This window comes from Moschus berezovskii, chromosome 6 (assembly GCF_049115385.1).
Source record: "Moschus berezovskii isolate FMDL1 chromosome 6, NW_MosBer_1.0, whole genome shotgun sequence".
Classification (NCBI taxonomy): domain Eukaryota; kingdom Metazoa; phylum Chordata; class Mammalia; order Artiodactyla; family Moschidae; genus Moschus; species Moschus berezovskii.
This window is the reverse complement of record NC_142465.1, coordinates 98,450,293-98,464,262: the sequence shown is the minus strand read 5'-3', so window position 1 is coordinate 98,464,262 and position 13,970 is coordinate 98,450,293. Positions and strand designations below refer to the sequence as shown.

At 42.6% G+C, this 13,970-nt stretch overlaps 1 pseudogene; it reads left to right on the top strand.

Annotated features, from left to right (window-relative positions):
* The first annotated feature begins 12,079 nt into the window (after positions 1-12,079).
* LOC129536634 (C-terminal-binding protein 2 pseudogene) lies at positions 12,080-13,703 on the top strand (annotated as a pseudogene).
* The last annotated feature ends 267 nt before the right edge of the window (positions 13,704-13,970 follow it).

The following is a 13,970-nucleotide window of genomic DNA, read 5'->3' as shown; positions in this document are numbered from 1 at the left end:
CCTCTAGGAAAAGCATGACTGCTCTGTCACACAAATGTGAAATTTTCTAATTAAAAAATTACCCCAAATTCTTTATCAAAACCAATGACCATTATGTTTAGAATTCTGAGTTAACATTTTACAGTATGTTTCAAAATATGAATGAGAAAAATTACACAGATTTCCATTTTTAGGAATCCATTCCAGAGATACATGGATCAAAAATGTAAAAGTACTTATGGGACTTCTTTGGTGGTCCAGGGGTTAAGAATCTTCCTGTCAATGCAGGGCGTATGGGTTCAATCCCTGATCTGGGGAGATTCCACATGTCAAGGGACAACTAAGCCTATGCACCGCAACTGCTGAGTCCATGAGCTGTAACTGTGGAAGCCTGCGCGCTCCAGAGCCTGTGCTCCACAGCAAGAGAAGCCCCCACAATGAGAAACCCGCTCACCACAACTAGAGAGACAGTCAACCCCAAGCCCCAAGACTATAGAAAGCCCACGCACAGAAACAAAGGCCCAGTACAGCCAAAAATCATCCATCAGTAAATAAATATTTTAAAAAGTACTTGTGAACAAGCCTGTTCATTGAAGTACCATTTGTAATAGCAAAGTACTGCAAATAATTCAAATTGATTGGGTTTAGAATCAACATTTTCATTTCTAAAAAAGTGAGGTATTAACTGATTTCACATACCCACATCACAACACTGTAACTAACGTTAAAACTACTCAATTAAATATCATCTGCAAATAAAATATAAGGTTTAAATATTTAAGAGATCTAGTATTCTCATTAAAGATAAACAAAATAGCAAAAGCATAATAAAGAATTTTTTTCAACTAAAAATAATAGTTAAAAGCATACTTGTGAACAAGCCTAGTCACTGAAGCACCATTTGTAATGGCAAAGTACTGCAAATAATTCAAATACCAATAAGGAATGGTTGAATAAACTATAATGTATGCACACAATGGATTATTATGCAGGCATAAAATGAATGAGAAAAATTCAGTATTACTATGGAATAATCTTCAGAACATAAGAAAGTGTGTGTAATTATAAACCAATGAAAAGACAAAAACAAACCATAAAGTTTAAAAAGTATATTAATAGCTAAATATAAGAAGAGGAGGGAATAGACGGAAGAGAGAGGGATAGAAACTATTCTTTTAATTTCCTTTAATTAAAATCTTTTAACTTTCTTTGTCTTGAAGATGCAACTTTGGAACTGTAAATGTTTTATATAGTAAAAAAATTAGACACAAAATGGAATGTCTGAATATTGAAAGCAAAGAAATTTCAAAGTGTATCCTATTGATGGTACAACTGTTCAGAGAGAAATTATTCCAGGTGACTTTAAGACATCACAGTTGAATTGCACATCCCCCATGGGACAAAATAAGTTAAAAAAAAAAAAAGGAAAAACTGTTTTCAGTAATGATATAATTGGTGTTAGTGTTTATTTTATTCTGAGACCATCACATACATAGTATGGATAAAGGAAATAAATAATTATATTTATGTCATTGAAACCAGGGTTTGGGGCATGGCAGAGAGTGAAATAGATATGAAATCAGCTCGGTTAGGTTAAAAACCCTGCATTCCTAAATTTGAATTGGAAGTATTAGTTTGAAGTTATGATGTGTTTTGTCTAAAACAAAACAAAGATGATATTTTCTATCTCTTGCCACTAAAAAGGACTAGCAGCCGTATGTAGGAAATGCAAAATGAATCTTGTCACATCAGAAAATAAGAATACTATTCAAGACTATTAGCATCATCTCTAAAGGACTTGGGGGCCTAAGTGTATTGACTCCCTTAACAAAAGGAGGATGGCTTAAGTATTAGTAAGTGTAATAATTGCGATAAATTGTAAGACATCAAAGATTTCTTAATGTGTTAATAAAATACATATATATACACATTTACACACAGATGTGTGGTTTTCCCAGGTGGTGCTAGTGGTGAAGAATCTGCTTGCCGATGCAGGAGACGTAAGAGACGTAGGTTCAGTCCTTGGGTTGGGAAGGTCCCCTGGAGGAGGGTATGGCAACCCAGCCCAGTATTCTTGCCTGGAGAATCCCCATGGAGGCCTGGCAGACTACAGTCCATAGAGTCACAAAGAGCTGGACACGAATGAAGTGATTTGATTTAACACTCATGCACATGCATATACAATATTTATAGGAGGTCACATATACATATAAAATAACCAAGCACTTATCTTGCCTTTTCTATGCAAAGTGTACCTCAGCATAAACAATTGCTTATGAGGGAAAAATAGCTCTTAAAAGCCCTGCTGCTGCTGCTGCTGCGTCACTTCAGTCGTGTCCGACTCTGTGTGACCCCATAGACAGAAGCCCACCAGGGTCCCCTGTCCCTGGGATTCTCCAGGCAAGAACACTGGAGTGGGTTGCATTTCCTTCTCCAATGTGTGAAAGTGAAAACTGAAAGTGAAGTTGCTCAGTCGTGTCCAACACTTAGCGACCCCACGGACTGCAACCTACCAGGCTCCTCCATCCATGGGATTTTCTAGGCAAGAGTACTGGAGTGGCTTGCCATTATCTTTTTAACACCTTAGAATTACTGGATCTAAGCAACTATCATCAATGACTGCTAACATTACACACACACACACACACATACACACACACACAGACAACCAGGGATTGTCTTCTGGAAAACAAATTTACAGAAAATATAAAGGACAAAAATCACCATAAGGATAAATCCAGAAAACTTTAGACTGAGGCAAACTTACGACCAACCTAGATAGCATATTAAAAAGCAGAGACATTACTTTGCCAACAAAGGTCTGTCTAGTCAAGGCTATGGTTTTTCCAGTGGTCATGTATGGATGTGAGAGTTGGACTGTGAAGAAAGCTGATTGCCAAAGAATTGATGCTTTTGAACTGTGGTGCTGGAGAAGACTCTTGAGAGTCCCTTGGACTGCAAGGAGATCCAACCAGTCCATTCTAAAAGAGATCAGTCCTGGGTGTTCATTGGAAGGACTGATGCTAAAGCTGAAACCCCAATACTTTGGCCACCTCATGCGATGAGTTGACTCACTGGAAAAGACTTTGATGCTGGGAAGGATTGGGGGCTGGAGGAGACGGGGACGACAAAGAATGAGATGGCTGGATGTCATCACCGACTCGATGGACATGAGTTTGAGTGAGCTCTGGGAGTTGGTGATGGACAGGGAGGCCTGGCGTGCTGTGATTCATGGGGTCACAGAGAGTTGGACACGACTGAGCCACTGAACTGAACTGAAACCTCATAGGATGAACCATACGTTTCTTCAACAAAAGCTTAAAGAGAGAGAAAAGAAAAAGAGAGACAGACAGACATATGGAGACAACCTGAAAATTTAAAGAAATCTGAGAGGTTTATCCTCTCTCTATGTATAGATGTCATTTGGATTCTAATTAAAAAAACAAGCTAAAAGCAAAGTGAAAATGATAAAAAAGAATGGGGAAATGGAAGCATGATTGAATATTTGATAAACTCTGCTCAATGTTGTGTGCCAGCCTGCAAGGAAGAGGGCCTTGGGGGACAATGGATACATACATGTGTATGGCTGAGTCCCTTCACTGTTCATCTGAAACTATTACAACATTGTTCATCAGCTATACTCCAGTACAAAATGTTTCCAGTGTTAAAAAAATAAAAATTAAATTAAAAAAGAGCTCTTTTAGAAATTTCAAGGATTATCATGTTATTGAGTGTACAAAAAAAGAGTCTCTTTTAGAAAAATATTTAAAGATGATATGATAGCTTCAAAACTCAGGGATGAGTTAGAGAGAGACACGAAGGTATCAAGTATCAAGGAAGCAAGTTTGGTCATGAGTTGTGAACTGTTGAAGCTGAGTGATGGGTACATAGAGAATTATTATACTGTTTTCTCTGCTTTTATTTATATTTAAAATGTGCTAAAATAAAATAGTAAAACACAGGGGGGTAGCAGCAAGCAAATTCTTCTAAGACCTAGAACTATGGCTTATCAAAACTTAATGAGTTGCAGTTCCCTGTTGAACTAATACTTTAACAATATTTTGTCCTCTAGAGAGGAAAACTGGAGAGGGCGATGGCATCCCACTCCAGTACTCTTGCCTGGAAAATCCCATGGACGGAGGAGCCTGGTAGGCTGCAGTCCATGGGGTCGCGAAGAGTCAGACAAGACTGAGAAACTTCACTTTCACTTTTTACTTTCATGCACTGGAGAAGGAAATGGCAACCCACTCCAGTGTTCTTGCCTGGAGAATCCCAGGGACGGGGGAGCCTGGTGGGCTGCCATCTATAGGGTCATGCAGAGTCAGACGCGACTGAAGCGACTTGGCAGCATCTACAGCAGCAGCAGAGAGGAAAATATATATAAGCTGAATTGTATTAGTGGGTAATTGTGACTATGATTTTTATAAATAAAGCTTTTCATTTTGTATTTATTTTTAATGTGTGTTTTATATATTTATTTATTTTTTGGTCATGCTGCACAGCTTGCAGGATTTTAGTCCCCCAATCAAAGATAGAACCCATGCCCTCAGCATTGGAAGCACAGAGTCTTAATCACTGGATCACCAGGGAAGTCCCAAAACTTTAGATTATTTTCCAAGTGTGGAGTAGTGTAAGTGTTAGTCGCTCAGTCATGTCTGACTCTTTGGGACCCCATGGGGTGTAGCCTCTGTCCATGGAATTCTCTAGGCAAGAATACTGAGTTGGTAGCCATTCCCTTCTCCAGGGGATCTTCCCAGGGATTGAAGATTCCCAGGGATTCTACCACATTTCAGGCAGAATCTTTACCATCTGAGCCACCAGGAATTTCTCCTTTAAAGTTTTTGTTACGATGTTGCCATGTGGGGCCAATGTTTTGATCTAATAGACTCTGTGTATGTTATGCTTTTGAACTGTGGTGTTGGAGAAGACTCTTGAGAGTCCCTTATACTGCAAGGAGATTCAACCAGTCCATTCTAAAGGAGATCAATCCTGGATGTTCATTGGAGGGACTGATGCTAAAGCTGAAACTGCAATACTTTGGCCACCTCATGCGACGAGTTGACTCACTGGAAAAGACTCTGATGCTGGGAAAGGTTGGGGGCGGGAGGAGAAGGGGACGACGGAGAATGAGATGGCTGGATGGCATCACCGACTCTGTGGACATGAGTTTGAGTGTACTCCGGCAGTTGGTGATGGACAGGGAGGCCTGGCGTGCTGTGATTCATGGGGTCGCGGAGAGTCGGACACGACTGAGCGACTGAACTGAACTGAACTGATGTCTGTATATATATAATGGAGATAATGTTTTTGAAATATGCTCACAAATATTACAATCTCTCTTTTAAACCATGTTTTGTTTTGCCATTACTGCATGTCTGAGCTTTTATCACTCCAAGAAAGAGGAAAGTAGGCACCTTCTAGAAAAAAAGCCTCAGAAGTAGGAAGAGGGCAGATCTGACAGGTGAATTCCTCCTGGAAGAGGGGAGGAAAGCAGAAATGCTTCTGGTGCAAAAAGGAAGGGGTTCAGAGAGACTGGATGTGGGATTGGTGTGCTACTGGGATCCCCTGAGGGGACTACACACCTCTGGGCTTTATGAGAAGGCCTGTGTCGTTGGTTTAATAGTGCCCCCCCAACCCTGAGATGTTCTAACCCCTGGAACTTATAAATATGATCTTATGTGGACAAAGGGTTATTGCAGGTATAATTAAAAAATGATCTCAAATTGAGATTATTCTGGATTAGGATGAGATTTAAAACCAATGGTAAATCCTCAGATGAGAAGGGAAAAGAGACAGAGACACAGTACACCCTCTACATACAAACCTTCATGCTGCAAACTTTCAAAGATATGAACACGCGTTGCATCGATGTCAGGTATGCGTGAAATTGCAGCGTTCCCTCCGTCTCCTACAGCGACGGTCCTTCAGCTCCACCATCTCTCATATCCTCTCCCTCCTCCAGTCAGTAACCCTTTTTGTCTGTTCATTTGACACCAGCCCCCATATGCCGGCGGCTGTACTGTAGTACTATACTTCCCAAGACACTATGGTGTGAGATTAACATTATTTTCTTTATTTTTTGTGTTTGTTTTTTATGTATTATTTGTATGAAAAGTATCATAAACCTATTACAGGACAATACTGTATAGCTGATTGTGTTAGTTGGGGACCTAGACTAACTTTGTTGGACTTACCAAATGCACTCTCAGAACAGAACTTGTTCATAGGTAGGGGACTTACCACAGAGAGAGAAGCAGGTAATGGGAAGATGGAGACAGAGACTGGAGTTATGAAGTCCAGGGATGCCAAGAAATGGCAAGGTTGACAGGAGCTGCCAGGAGCTAGGAGAGAGGCATAGTGCAGCTTCTCTTTCAGAGCCTCTAGACACAATCCACCCTGCTGACCACTTGATTTCAGACTCTGGCCTCTAGAGCTGGAAGAGAATCCATTTTTTTACTGTTGTTTTAAACTGCTGCATGTGTGACAATGTGCTACCGCAGCCGTATGAAACGAAAACACCCTGCTTCTCACAGGGAACTATGGGAGGAGTGCACCCCATAGGGTGCTCCAGAGTGACCAGATTGGCTCAAGGAGTAGTAACAACAGTGTCACGTAGTTTGGGAGAGGTCCGGAAATTAGAGCTTCAGCTCTCCACTGACACACTGTCATAAACTGTTACCTGGAGTTCTGACATGCTCTTGATGGTGTCGCTGAGAAACCAGTAGACCCATCAAGAGATCCCTGTCCCGAAGGATGACTCCAGTGAGGGCTGTAGCAGGACCTGTAGGTGGAGAGAAGAGGTATAGACCTAAGAAGAAGTTGATTGGGAAGGATGAAGTAATACCAGACAACAACCATGGATTTCATCAGTGTGGACATAGAGTGGATTTAGATGGTGGTGGTTTAGTCGCTAAGTCATGTCTGACTCTTAGCTATCCGATAGACTATAGCCTGCCAGGCTCCTCTGTTTCTGGGATTTCCCAGACAATAATACTGGAAGTGGTTGCCAATACCTTCTCCAGGAGATCTTCTTGACTCAGGGATCAAACCTGGGTCTCCTGAATTGCAGGCGGATTCTTTATTGACTGAGCCACCAAAGAAGCCCCATGGATTTAGATAGGACAGTCTAAATACAGTCAGAGAGCAGGGGCATCCATTTTCAGCTCAGAGAAGTAGGAGCAAGAAGAGAAATACAACATAGGGACTAGAGATCACCTCCCCAGTTTCATCTTCTTCTTGTCCCAAATTTCTTTTGGGAAAGAGGGGGAAACTTGAGTTGTTAGAAGAGTTTCAGCTCTTCTTCAGATTCAACTGCATGGACCATTAAGAAGGGTGTTAGTGAGCATGAATTGGACAACTGCAATAATTTTCTGGTCATTAGCTGGGTGGAAGTAGGTGGGCTGAAGGAAGAACTTCGATATTACATCAATTGAAAGTGAAAGTGAATGTCATTCAGTTGTGTCAGACTCTTTGCGACCCCATGGACTGACTACATGTAGCCTGCCAGGCTCCTCTGTCCGTGGAATTCTCCAGGCCAGAATACTGGACTGGGTAGCCATTCCCTTCTCCAGGGAATCTTCCCAACCCAGGGTTCCTGCTTGCAGGCGGATTTTCTACTAGCTGAGCTACCAGGGAAGCCCATTCCTTTAGATACCTTTTAAAAGCTGTATAATGATACGTGAGTTGTAGTATAGGGCTTTTCTGGTGAATGACTAAACAACAATTCATAAAAAGGCAAAAAACGCCAATTATAGACCTTAGATATCTTTCTCATAGTAAAATCTACTATGATTTTTACTATTAATTTGTACCTAATTGAATTTATTTGCACATCTATCAGCCTGTGTAAGAGCCAGCTTTTGACAACAAAAGTCTGACACAACTTTATTTATTTTAGCTTCAGTCTTTCCATCAAATGCCAGGAGAGATTTGCTTCTTCTAAGGGCTTTGTTTTATCAATCTGGGTGGCTAGCTTCGATCTGGCCTTTTCCTCTTGTTGGGGAACTCACAGGTAAATCTCACTAAGAGTTTTGCTGATGCTAATTTATAGATCAGCAAGTTTGGAGGACTGTTTTTAATGTATTCGTTTATTTTGGAGCTTTGCATCATTTCTGCCTCTCTGGAGTTAGGTCCATTTTACAGCCAACCAGAAAGACTGTATTGAAGTAATTGTTGGTAAAATGATGATCTTCTATCTGTATTCTCTCCTTGGCACTCTCGCCTGAAGAATCTATGTATTGCCTTCACTCTTTGCTTCATTCTGGATGTATCAAGACTTGTTAGAGGTGTCCTAACAGGTGACTGGAGTGTCCAGCTCCATTTCAGGGGCCGGGCATCATGTTGACCTCTGCTTTCCTTCAAACACAGTGACTAATTTGCTACAGTGTGAGGTAAAATTCAATAAATGAATCCAAAGTCCCCAGGCGGCTTGGGGTTTGGAAATTCTTGAACTCCTTTGGAGCAGGTTGGCGATTTCTCCTTACCACTAGATGTCCCTGTGTGGCTTTTCTTTTGGACACCAGAGCTGTACCGGACGCCAGTTACCTCTGCTCTGCTGGATGGAAGGAAAGTGCATTGCAGTCTCTGAAGAGGCTGTTTATCGTGGAATATTATCCAAGCTGGGCTTCCATGGTGGCGCATATGGTAAAGAATCTGCCTGCAATGTGGGAGACCTGTGTTCAATACCTGGGTTGGGAAGATCCCCTGGAGAAGGGAACGACAACCTACTGTAGTATTCTTGCCTGGAGAATTCCATGGGCAGAGGAACCTGGCGGTCTACAGTCCTTGGGGTTGCAGAGTCGACACAACTGAAGTGATTTAACACACATACATTATCCAAGCTGGGACCAGGTACACCTTAGCCTTAGTACACTCATTCAAGTCTAAGGGCATGACGCAGCTGGAGAGTTATCTGAGTCTGCACAGAAATCAGGACTATCTCCACAGAGGTCCCAGTTCTTTTCAACTTGCATTCATTAAAATTTCCCTGCCTCCCAGTGCCCTCTTGGTAATCTAGACCAAAGCTTTAAAAACTATCATGGAGAACTGGTTTAAAATTTTTTTTCACTTCTACTCTCCTGCAGACCAACACATGGTCTTACTGTGCTTGACATAACAGGTAACTCACTTGGTGAGTTTGACAACGACCAAAGTGGGTGTTTCCTGTCCAATTAAACGACTGATACTATACTTAGATATGATATTGCACAGCAATGTCAGCTGACTGTACAAGGTTTTGTTTTAAAACATTCTCTTGATTTCTGTATTTCTTTTGTCCTTGACTGGTAACAGCTTGCAGACCACTGCTGATACGAGGATCATATTTTGCGTGGCACTGGAATAGATGTCATCTTAAGACTTAGTTCTACATCCTTGAATGAAAACTAATGGGCTGTGGGGAACTGGAGCAGCTCAAGGCAGCTTTAGATGACTTAAATAGAGACTCACACAATGTGCTGAAAGTTGTGGTTTCTGTCCTTCTGCCCCAGGTCAGGCCTGGATCTCCACTGAGCTACTGCACTGAATCTCATATTAGGGCAACATTAAACAAAAAACTGGGCTTCCCTAGTGACTCAGATGGTAAAGAATCTTCCCGCAATGCAGGAGACCAGGGTTTGATCCCTGGGTTGGGAAGATGCTCTGGAGAAGGGAATATATTCCAGTATTCTTGCTGGAGAATCCCATGGATAGAGAAGGCTGCAGGCTACAGTCCATGGGGTTGTAAAGAGTCACACACGACTGAGTAACTAACACTTTCACTGCAAACAAAATGCAAAAAGGAAATGAAAGTTTTTGCAGCTTCTGAACCTGTTATCAAGTCCAAACAGTTCTGCAAGGCACATAGCCGGCCAGTAAATCTAGAGATGAGCTGTTGGGGCAAGGAATAGCAACTTGATTCAGAAAGCAGACAGATCTTTGTCTCCCAAAGAACCATCTTGCCTGAATTAGAATTCAGGCTTCTTTTATACTAAAAGGGGTAAAAGTAAAGTCAAACATTTCCTGCTTCTGGTCAGTCTCCAGAGAAGATGTGTTAATTTCTTCCTTCCTGTATTCATTCCCAAGCAGGCCTGGTCAGGATGTTTGCTGTGAGCAAAAGGTATAATGCTCCTTACCTGGGAGGCAGTGTTCCCAGAGGTGGACCATTGTGTATAATTTAAACTTACAGGTACTGTCCCTTTAGTGATCAACATAGAACACAAAGGTTCTTCTTTATTACAAACCTTTTTGCAGAAATTAAGTGAATCTTGTCTGCTCTGTACTTTAAAAGAGAAATAAAGGTGATGAAGGATGGTAAATACAATGTACCTGGATTCATTTTAATAATTAGCCATAGTACACCTGGGTGGTCAATCGTCTGCTGCTTTATGCTGCAACCAGCTCCAATTACAGAAATAGTGGAAAATTTTTAACTTCACAAACTGAAAAGAAAAGTTTGTTTACTCAATGCACCAACAGTTTGTGCTCCAACCATCATTTATTAAGCAGTTATTTGTAATGTAAGAGCACAATTTTCCTTAAAAACAATGTTGAGAATGGTGGTTAATTTTCCTGTTCACTCACAGAAAACCATTTAAACCAGGCAGTAATTGAGTTAAATAAACGCTATTTCTCTCTTTGTTATGATTCCATGGGTCAAGTCAAGCAGCAGAGAACATTGTTATAAGTGTTTGAGACCCCAGTTCCAAATTTTGATAGAAGAGGTTTCTCTTCTTTCCCAGGATGCCCTATGGATAAACAGGATTTGTATAGACTTCCTTGCTCTGGTAGGGATGGACAACAAGATCACATGAGTCCCTCATAGCAGTAGCTAGCAAAGAAGCAGGATGAAGGATTCTATTAACCATTTACTTAGAACTTGAAGTATGAAACCATGTTTCATGAGCAGTTTTGGGACCTTTGTGCAGGGGTGGCTGGGAGTCAAGGATGTGACCTCTTGGAGAAGGAAGTCACATGGTGGGATCTAAAAGCATTGAATCAAAAGTTATCAACTGGAAGACTAGGATGAAGCCACACAAATGAAAAAGGAAGATGAGAGAAGTGTTCATATGAGAAGAGAGTTGAAGGACAGTATATGCAGCTTTGTCAGCAGGGGATTGAAATTCCACAGATAAAGGCTTATTTTCATATATTCACATTTCAGGGCTGATGCTGCTTAGGAGAGGCCCTAAACGTGTCCTTCCAGAAAGATGACTCTAGTGTGGACCAACATGTTTAGTGTCTCTGATGGGTAATATAATAGAGGTGGGAAAGATACAGTTTTTATGGAACCAGAAGCTTATGCAATTTGTTTGCACTTTAGGGGGAAAAAAACAAACTTAAAAATATAAAATTAGGTATAATATATATATTTATTTAGATAAGAAAATAAATAAAAACAATATATCCATTTAAAAAAGCTAACAGCTAGATGTCCATCAACAGATGAATGAATAACAACATTGTGGTATATAGGTATATATACATACAGTGAAATATCGCTCAGTCATAAAAAGGAATGAATTTGGTCAGTTGCAGTGAGGTGGATGAATGTAGAGCCTGTTATACAGAGTAAGTTGTTATACAGAAGTTGTATAACAAGTTGTATACGTTGTTATACAGAAGTAAGTTGGAAAAAACAAAAATCGTATAATTAACACATATATATGGAATCTAGAAAAATGGTACCAATGAAGCTACTTGCAGGGTAGGAAGAGATGCAGACATAAAGAACAGACTTATGGGTCATTTTAAGGTGGCTAGGAAGCGGCCCAGAGGAGCCGGCCGTGGCCTGAGAAGCGAGGGACGGAGTAGGGAGCCATGCGGTGCTGACTGGAGCGCTGGATAGCTGCCGCGGCGGCCGCACCTCCCATGTGGAAGCCCTTTGTGGTGGACGCTGGCTGCCCAGGACGAGGGTTTCATCGCCTTAAACGGTTTTGAACCAGTGAAGCTGGATTCTCTTTAAAAAGACAGGCAGCCAATCGTGTGAACTATACAGAGTTTGTGGACAAATTTATGTTGGGCGCGTAGTGGTGTAATGCCCGCAGATTCCTGCAAGGGCCCCTAAGTTCTTAGAAGGACCGCTTTGCCTTTTGAATCAGAGAGGTGCAAAGCTCGATAAAGAATGGCCCTTGTGGATAAGGTCAAAGTCAAGCGATAGCGACTGGACAGAATTTGCGAAGGCATCCGCCCCCAGATCATGAACGGCCCCCTCCACCCACGCCCTCTGGTGGCGCTGCTGGCCGGCAGAGACTGCACTGGTGGAGATGCCCATCCTGAAGGACCTGGCCACTGTGGCCTTCTGCGATGCACAGTTCACTCAGGAGATCCACAAGACGGTTTTAAACGAGGCTGTTGGCGCCATGATGTATCACACCATCACACTCACCAGGGAGGACCTGGAGAAGTTCAAGGCCCTGAGAGTGATTGTGCAGATAGGCAGCGGCTACGACAACGTCAACATCAAGGCTGCATGTGAACTCGGAACTGCAGTGTGCAACATCCTGTCCGCAACAGTGGAAGAGACAGCGGACTCAACCATCTGCCACATCCTTAATCTGTACGGGCGGAACACCTGGCTGTACCCGGCGCTGCGTGAAGGCACGCGGGTGCGGAGTATCGAGCAGATCTGGGAGGTTGCCTCGGGCGGGGCGGGGGTCGAGCGCACATCCGCCGGGAGACATTGGGCCTCTTTGGCTTTGGTCACAATGGGGCAGGAGGTTGTGGTTCGAGCCAAGGCCTTTGGATTCAGTGTCCTATTTTATAGCCCCTATTTGCAGAATGGGACAGAGCGGTCCCTGGGCGTGTAGAGAGTCTATACCCTGCAGGACTTACTGTTCCAGAGCTGCTGTGTCTCCCTCCACTGCGATCTCAACGAACATAACCACCACCTCATCAGTGACTTCACTATAAAGCAGATGAGGCAAGGCGCCTTCCTAGTGATTGCGGCCCGCGGCGGACTGGTGGATGAGAAAGCCTTAGCCCAAGCCCTCAAAGAAGGAAGGATATGAGGGGCGGCCCTCGACGTGCACAAGTCGGAGCCTTTCAGCTTTGCTCAGAGTCCCTTGAAAGGTGCACCGAATCTCATCTGTACTCCCCACACAGCCTGGTATAGTGATCAAGCCTCACTGGAGATGAGGGAGGCGGTTGCCACTGAGATCCGACGGGCTATCACAGGTCGCATCCCAGAGAGCTTAATAAACTGTGCGAACAAGGAACTCTTTGTCACAACAGCTCCCTGGTCAGTAATAGATCAGCAAGCAATTTATCCAGAGCTGAATGGTGACACATACAGATACCCGCCAGGCATTGTGGGCATGGCTCTGGGAGGATTTCCTGCTGCCAAGGAAGGGATCATCCCCAGATGCATCCTGGTGATCCACAACCTCCCCACAGTGGCACGTCCCTCCCAAACTCCCTCTCCCAACCCACCCGCGAAATATGGGGACAATCCAGAGCACCCCAACAAGCAATAGCAGCACGTGACGAAAGGTCATCTCTCAGATACACCTGGGACCAAGAGACAGTGAAAAATGAACTAAGAGAAAAGGAATTTGACAGTCTTTTTAACTGATTCTGGACATATGCATCATTGATGTTGCCTGTTACAACTACAAAAGAGCTAGAAGTCCAGATGCGGGAAAACTGAAGATGCTGTCTGCTTGCCCTAGCGCTGAAAGAGACTAGGATGTGATTTATTAACGACCGACTTCTGTTATTGTGTGTTAAGTTTTTCATCTGTGCATCAAATCACGAAGAATAAATAGATCTTTTTCCGTTATCAGTCCCTTGGGCACAGGAGGTCCTGTTCAGGTCCTTGCTCTAGAATGTTGCATCAAGAGTTCCAAACATCAAAATAAAATATTAAGAGAATAATAATAAAAAAAAAATGAACAGACTTGTGGATAGAGCAGGGGACAGAGAGGGTGGGACAAATTGCGAGAGTAGCATTGACGTATATACACTGCCATGTGTAAAATAGCTAGCTAGTGGGAAGTTGCTGTTTAACACAAAGA